Source organism: Procambarus clarkii, chromosome 57 (assembly GCF_040958095.1).
Source record: "Procambarus clarkii isolate CNS0578487 chromosome 57, FALCON_Pclarkii_2.0, whole genome shotgun sequence".
NCBI classification, from domain to species: Eukaryota; Metazoa; Arthropoda; class Malacostraca; order Decapoda; family Cambaridae; genus Procambarus; species Procambarus clarkii.
This window is the reverse complement of record NC_091206.1, coordinates 11,185,760-11,194,693: the sequence shown is the minus strand read 5'-3', so window position 1 is coordinate 11,194,693 and position 8,934 is coordinate 11,185,760.

The following is an 8,934-nucleotide window of genomic DNA, read 5'->3' as shown; positions in this document are numbered from 1 at the left end:
GCGCTCTTACCTGCAACAGATGGCGCTGTTTTTAAAGAAATCATGTTTTTACTTGTCACAGGAGTGGCATCTATACTTATACTTATGAAATGAATGGTATGGTAAACAACACAGCTCAATTCCAACACAATGTCACACAAAATAATTCAATAAAAATTTAAATAAATCTAAATCCATGAAAATGGAATTATCAATGCAGTCGGAAATATTGAAATGGAATTCGTAACATATTTAGTATTACGTCTGTGTTCCTATTACATGCAACAGATGGCGCTGTTTTTGAAAAAAAAATGTTTTTATTTTATGTTTTATGTTTATTTATATTTATTTATTTATTTGATTTATTTATTTATACTGTCTATATATGATGCCACAGGTGTGGCATCTGTATAGTAGTATAAAAAATCACGCGCATATTCGAACACTGCATTTTGTCAGAATTTCAAAGCAATCGGTGAAGAACTTTGGGAGATTACAGGGTGTGTTGCTCTTACATCCAACAGATGGCGCTGTTTAAAAAAAATCCTGTCACTGGTAAGGCATGTAAATAGTAAGTATATAAAAACACGCGCCTATTCGAATGACACGTCGTGTCAAAATTTCAAAGCAATCGGTAAAAAGGTCTCGAAAATTTTTCACATGAAAACACAGTTTTTCAAAAAAAGCATGTTCTTTTCTGTCCCAGACATGACATCAATATAGTATGTATATAAAAGTCTGCTCGCATGCAAATGGAACATTGTGTGAAAATTTCACAGCAATCGGTGAAGAACTTTCATAGAATAGCGTTTTTGAACAAATGAACATTTCCATTTTTATTTAAATAGACTAGCAGTACCTGGCCACGCTTTGCTGTGGCTGAGCCACAGCAACCTTCCCTGTGCAGGCGATGAGTCACAATACCGTGGTGAAGTATGTTGACCAGACCACACACACTAGAAGGTGAAGAGACGACCGTCGTCCCCTCACCTTCTATTGTGTGATCTGGTCAACAACCTTCCCTATCCCCCAGTCCTCCCCACCATTCCCCCCTCACCCGTCTCCTTTGCCTCCCAATCATTCCCCACTCCACCGTCCCCTCGTCCTACCCACCATTCCCCACTCAAACATCCTCTCGTCCTTCTCCCCACTCCTCTGTCCCTTTGCCCTCCCCCATCATTCTCTATTCCCCCATCTCCTCATCCCCACCATTACCCCTTCCCTTGTCCCCTCGTCCTTCGCTCCATCTCTCACTTCCGTCCTCTCATCATCCCCACCATTCCCCACTCCCTCGCCTTCCCAAATGGCCTAATGAATGGTCACATCAGAAAATTGGGAACATCAAGTGATCTGATGTTCTCATCATTGAAATATAAGAAAAACAGTTAAAAAATGAATTGAAAATATGAAAAAAATATAAAAATCAACTATTCTCACGAAATGAACAGTATGGTCAACAACACAGCTCAATTCCAATACAATTCATTCAAAATAATTAAATCAAAATGAAAATAAATCAAAATCTAGGAAAATTAAATTCATCAATGCAATCAGAAACATTGAAATGGAATTGTAATATATCTGGTATAGCATGTGTGTTGGTCTTACATGCAACAGATGGCGCTGTTTTTCAAGAAAAAGCATAGTTTTACCTGTCACAGGTGTGGCATCTATACTTATACTTACGAAATGAATTGTATGGTAGACAACACAGCTCAATTCCAACACAATGTCACACAAAATAATTCTCTAAAAAATAAAATGAATCGAAATCTATGAAAGTAACATTTATCAATGCAATCGGAAACACTGAAATGGAATTCATGACATATTTAGTATAGCGTGCATGTTGCCACTATGTGCCACAGAAGGCGCTGTTTTTCAAAAATGCATGTTTCTACTTGGCACAGAGGTGGCATCTATATAGTAGGTATAAAAAGACACACCTATTCGATTTCAACGATGTGTCAAAATTTCAAAGCAATTGGTGAAGAACTTTTGGAGATTACAGCCTGTGTTGGTTGCTCCTGAGCTACCGTGCAGTGAGGACGTGTCGCCTGCTGCTCCGGTGGTTTGAGTCGGTTCTCACTACGTGAAGAGAGCCATGGGGAAGGCTCAGCGCAAGAGGGAATGGAAGCAGCTTTCGGACGAGGAAGGACGGGGGACCGATGTGCCGCAGGCCCCAAAGAAAACTGCTATCGAGGCTTTACCACTTGCTTCTACCAGCAAGTCAGCGGACGTAATGGACCTAGAGAGGTCAGCGTCAGTTACGCACCAGCCAGTGTCAGTCAATGCTTCTCTGTCCGCAACGCTGCCGCGGGACGGCAGTATGAGTCAGGAGAGGACACCACCGGTTTCACGACAGCCAGTGTCAGCCATTGTTCCTCTCTCCACAGCCCAGCCGCAGGACAGCAGTATGGGACAGGGGAGGACACCACCAGTCTCACACCAGACATCGCCAGCCTCTGCACTTCTTCCAAAATTCAAGATCATGCAGACCGACCACTTTCCTACAGCATATGGAGTAGTAACGGCGATGGAAAAAGAACAACCGGAGCTCAAACTTTCCATTACAGTCAACCTGAAGGGAGAAATAATACTGACACCTCAAGACCAACAGACTGCACATTACTTAGAGAAGGTAAGAGTCCTGCAGGGGAAACCTGTGTGCTTGGTAAAGCTGGACCCTTCAGAAAGACGCACACGAGTCGTGCTTTTGGGATACCCAATCGACTTTCCCCTGGATCCAGTGCTAGAACACAAGCAAGTCCTGAATGCGGAACGTTGCCACACAAAAGTAGACAAGGCAGCGACGCGTCAGGTTCTGGTGACCGTCATGGGACATGTGCCAGAAACTTTCGGTCTTGGAAATTGGGGGACATACCGACAGAGGCCATACGTCCCGGAACCCCTACGCTGCTTCAGGTGTCAGAAATACGGCCACCATCAGTCACGCTGCACAGGACAGGAGAGGTGCGGAGTGTGCAGCCTGAGACATCCTACCAAAGACTGTATTGCCAAGCACAAGGCAAACCAGACCACTACAGCCAAATGTCCAAATTGTGGAGGCAAACATCATGCCTGGAGCACAACCTGCTCTGCACGGAAACAAAAAGTGCAGACAGCTCAGGCCAGGATCAACACCCTGCCCAGCAATACATCCACCAACACCAACGTCTGGCACACTCGTGCACAGCCACACCAGCCACCCGCTCTCACGGAGCAAAATTTCCCGAATCTGTCAATTCCGAATCAGACATTACACGAAAGTGTTGCAGAAGTCCAGCAAATGCAAAAGGGCAGAAAACACTTACTTTCGGAATCTACTCACCAGCTATACAGTTTTACCGAGGTCCAGCTGAAGACCATCGTGAAGATCATGGCAGAGACCATTATCAATTGCCTACAGATGACGCAGAACGCCTCACAACAACAGACGGTAATGCCGGGGATGACCACGAGCAATCAGTGCAGTCCGATTTGCAGCGACACGACTTGCGAGTTGGAGAATATAGAGGTCGATTCCGAAGAGGAGTACTAGAACAGGCAGCATCAACCGAAACCGTAGTCTGGCCATTACCAATACTGCAGTGGAACATACAAGGTCTTGGAAATAAAAACCACACACTTCAGGAGGCTGCAATCAGCATGAAAGCAGATATAATCGTTTTGGAAGAAACTCTTTTCCCTGCCACGAAATCCTTCAGATTAGCTGGATATCAGCACTATGTTCTACCGTATGAGCAGGGGAGACTAAGAGGATTAATGACCCTAGTCAGAAACACCATACCCAGCAAGAAAATAGACTCAGTTTCATGTGGGGATGGAGTAGAGGTATTAGCAGTTACAGTGAATATGGCTAATTTTGAGCTCCTCATATACAACGTCTACAAGCCCCCTAGACAAAAACTAGAAGCAGAGGCAGTGCTTGCCTTGGCCACGCAGGAAAATTTAATTATTGCTGGAGATTTTAATGCTCATCATCCAGAGTTAGGTGCAACTGGGCCAGCCAATGCAGATGGGCGCCATTTAGCTGCAGCTCTGCGAGAAGTACCTGAGATTACACTTCTCAATACTGGGGAACCCACTCACATTCTAGGAGGTTCCCTTGATCTTACGTTCATCTCCACAGCACTCCGGCAACAGGCGAAGTGGGAAGTGGACCCGGTGATCACCAGTGACCACTATGCTACTGTCACGACACTCAACCTGGCACGACCTCCTACACCACCTGCGCAGCCTCGGTGGAATTTAGGAAAGGCCAATTGGAATGTATACCAAGAAGAACTTGAAAAATGGTATGCAACGTACACGCCACCTGAGGATTTGAACATTCACGAGACCAATCTGCAGGAAGCCGTTGCAGCTGCTGCGAACAAAGCTATTCCAATCATTATCACAGGTAACACGAAACGAAAGAACTATTGGTTCTATAGTAATGACGTTAAAGAACAGAACCACAGAGTCAACATCTTCAGAAAACATCTAAAGAGAAACCCCACACCAGAAGGAAGAACTCTGCTACGAGCGGTGATATCTGAAGCAAGGCGAGTTTCTAGAGAAGTAAAGGAGGCAAGATGGTTTGAGTGGTGTCAAACTCTAAATGAACATAGTAGTCTTGGCAAGATATGGGGTCAGATTAAAACTATATCAGGTCGTCCAGCCCGGCCACAGGCATGTATTCAACCATTGCAGGAGGCTGAGAGACTTGCTCTCCAATTTGCAGAAAGAACAGCTTCATATCAGCTTCCTGCAATGGTCCGAAGGCAGCAAGAACACTTAAAACAAGAGAGGATGACAGTCATTCATGAGGGCATAGCTATAAATGACGAATGTGACTGTCCCTTCACCGAACAGGAACTAAGCAGAGCCAAAAAAGGTGGTAAGGACACTGCACCAGGTGCTGATAACATTACATACTCAATGATCGCACATGCAGGTCCTGCTGGAGACCGAGGGGTATTGGACGTCATCAATGCGTCTTGGCAGCAAGGCAAACTACCGCCCTCTTGGAAGAAGGCAGACATCATCCCGATTCCTAAGCCGAATGAACCTGGCAATTACAGACCCATTTCATTAACATCATGCATTAGTAAAACTGCAGAACGGATGGTCTTAAATAGGCTGCTGTGGAAGACTGGAGACCTTCATAAACACATATTTGGCTTCACTAGAGGAGTAGGTACTGCAAACTGCATAGCAACATTACTAGGAACAGTTAACTCAGGTCCAGCTATAGTGGTCTTCCTTGATCTGGAAAAAGCGTTTGAACTTGCAAGCCCGCCAGCAATACTACACACCTTAGTTAAAAAAGGTGTGAGGGGGAAAATGCTAGCATGGATTCAAGATTACCTGAGTCACAGGTATGCCAGAGTAAAGTTGCAAGGACAAGTGTCGGACTACCACTTGCACGAGAATGGGACTCCACAAGGAGGGGTCCTCAGTCCTAGTCTTTTTAACTTCCTTATGGCAAACCTTGTTACCATGTCCTTTACAGAAGGGGTTACATTGCTAAGCTATGCTGATGATCTAGCATTAGTCATTACGGGTCCTTCACTTCTCAATAAAGCTCAAGGTGCTTTAGATCAAGTGGCATCTGAATGCAGTGATTTAGGGCTAAAAATATCTGCACAGAAGTCTAAGGCGATGAGACTCGGTGGCAAGGCTCCAGACAGGCACCTACGCATTCAGGACATTAACCTTCAGTGGGTTACACAATATCGATATCTCGGAGTGTGGATTGATTTTAAAATGACATTCCATAAGCAAATTCAATATCTAAAGGAGAAAGCAAAGTCACGAATAAATATAATGAGAGCAATCACAGGGCCCCGTCTAGGAGCGGGACACAGAGTGTTGAGAATGTTTTACATACACGCCGTTCGTTCCCTGGTTGATTATGCAGCGCCTGCCTTACTCACTCTTTCTCCTGGTCAGTGGGCAAACGTTGAGGTTCTTCAAAATGATGCATTGCGAGTCATAACAGGTGCTCCCAGATGGACTAAAATCCTGAACCTCAGACTAGAGACAAAGCTAACGTCGATTGAAATAAGGGTAAAGGGGATTGCTGCGTGCATGCTGACCAAGATATTGACTAGACCTGGAATCAGTTCACTTAAAGATATGATCACTGGAGCACTAACTCTGGACGGAAGAGCCTCCAATGGCAACAGGTGGACCCATTGTGCGATAAACGCCATCGATACATTCGATATGGCCAACACAGTCACTGAGAGGGGTGTCGACGACATACATGCAGACTTTGTTATGCAAGCCCCTTGGGAATCTCTGCCAGCAGACTTTCAGATTATGGCTCTTGACGGGAAGAAGAACCAGACACATCCTCATCTGCTCCGTCACTTTGCACAGATGCATATAGAAGCACACATGGCATCCGACAGCTTCACTTACTTCACGGATGGGTCAGTAGACCAGCAGGGACAAGAAACCGGAGCTGCAGTTAAAGCAGGAAACTCTGTATATAGTTGGAGGCTCTCAAATGGGTGTTCAACTTTACAGACTGAGATGCTAGCCATTCAAAAGGCTTTGGAACATGCTCTTGCTGAACACCGACAGCATGTTATCATCCATACAGATTCGAGAACCGCCATTGACACCTTGCAACAGGAACACATATGTGATAACATCCATCTGATCACCAATGTCTTATCATTCATGCACACACTCAAATGACAAGGCCGACGGGTACTTATCAACTGGGTGCCAAGTCATGTGGGACTATTAAGTAATGACATTGCAGACGAAGCTGCAAAACTTGCTACTAAGAGGAGGAATGTAGACATTTACATACCACAGAGTCTCTCCCAGATGAAGAAAGTGATTCGCAACAGAGCAATGCGAAAGATGTACAGTGACCTCAACACAGCAGTTGCAACATCAGGATCTGCGGGTTGGTACAAGAATTCAACCAACTACGACCCACTTAGTTTGATGAACGGGGGCAGTAGAACAACAGAAGTGCACTTACATCGCATCAGGCTTGGATACCCATGTGCATGGGAAATAGGCTTACGGGTTCCGGAAGGTGAGAGGAAATGTCAACACTGTGGAGAAATGCCCGACAGACCACTGGAACATTATCTAACACAGTGCACAGTTACAAACCCGTTAAGATTTCACCTTCGATTCAACAGAGCAGAGGAAGTTGTTAAACACATATGGCAAAATCTTACTGAAGCGACCATACGGGTCATACATACTCATCCTCCGCCCAGGTAAACCAGAACCAAGCATCACTTAGTGGGCCAGCCAGAGGCTTAGGGCCCGCGCAGGATTATCCCTGCTAAAAAGAAAAAAAAAAAAAAAAAAAAAAGCCTGTGTTGCCCTTACATTTAACAGATGGCGCTGTTTTTCAAGAAAAGAATGTTTTTTTCCTGTCACAGGTGAGGCATGTATATAGTAGATATATAAAAAGACGCGCCTATTGGAATGCAACAGTGTGTCAAAATTTCAAAGCAATCGGTAAAGAGGTTTCGAAGATTTCCCTCAAATGAAATCAAACATATGGAAAACACAGCTTTTCAGAAAAAGCATTTTTTTTACCGTCACAGACGTGACATCTATATAGTATGTATATAAAAACCTGCTCGGATGCGAATGGAACGTTGTGTGAAAATTTCAAACCAATCGGTGAAGTACTTTCGGAGATTAGAGATTTTGAACAATCGAACATTTCCATTTTTATTTATATTGATTAATCCCTTAAAAATGTATTTATAACAGGATTTCAGTAACCCAACAGCTCCTTCTCCCCAGGTGATCTTTCATTTTCTTACTTTTAATTCGTATTGATGCATGCCAGTCAGCAAGGTAACCATATTATTCCAGCAAGTCCAAAATTTTTATTAAATACCCAATTATATTCATATTCATACACACCAACTATTGTAATTACGTGAATAAATACCCACCTACATACTTTTCATATGGATAAACCAGGGTCTTTATGTCACATTGAAATATATTAGTAATCTATATAATTAAAAATGGAAATGTTCGTTTGTTCAAAATCGCTAATCTCCGAAAGTACTTCACCGATTGCTTTGAAATTTTCACACAACGTTCCATTCGCATCCGAGCAGGTTTTTATATACATATTATATAAATGTCACGTCTGTGACGGTAACAAAAACCTTTCTTTTTTTTAAAAACTTGTATTTTTCATGAGTTTTTCATATGAGGGAAAATTTCGAAACCTCTTTACCGATTTCTTTGAAATTTTGACACAACGCTGCATTCAAATAGGCGCGTCTTTTTATATATTTACTATATACATGCCTCACTTGTCGCAGGAAAAAACATGTTTTTTTTTTTAAACAGCATCATCTGTTGGATGTAAGGGCAACACACGCTGTAATCTCCAAAAGTTCTTCACCAATTGCTTTGAAATTTTGAAACAACGTTCCATTCAAAAAGGCGCGTCTTTTTATATACCCACTATTTAGATGCCATCCTTGTGACAGGTAAAATCCATGCGTTTTTTTTTTAAAAAGCGCCATCTGTTGCATATAATGGGAACATGCACGCTATACTTAATGTGTCACGAATTCCATTTCAATGTTTCCGATTGCATTGAAAAATTTTATTTAAATAGATTTCGATTCATTTTATTTTTCAGTGAATTATTTTGTGTGATATTGTGTTGGAATTGAGCTGTGTTGTTTACCATACTGTTCATTTCGTAAGTATAAGTATAGATGCCACACCTGTGACAGGTAAAACTATGCTTTTCTTGAAAAACAGCGCCATCTGTTGCATGTAGGATCAATGCACATGCTATTCTAAATATGTTACAATTCCATTCCAATGTTTCTGATTGCATTGATATATTGAATTTTCCAAGATTTTGATTTATTTATATTTTATATTAATTATTTTGTGTGAATTGCGTTGAAATTGAGCTGTGTTGTTGACCATACTGTTCATTTCGTGAGA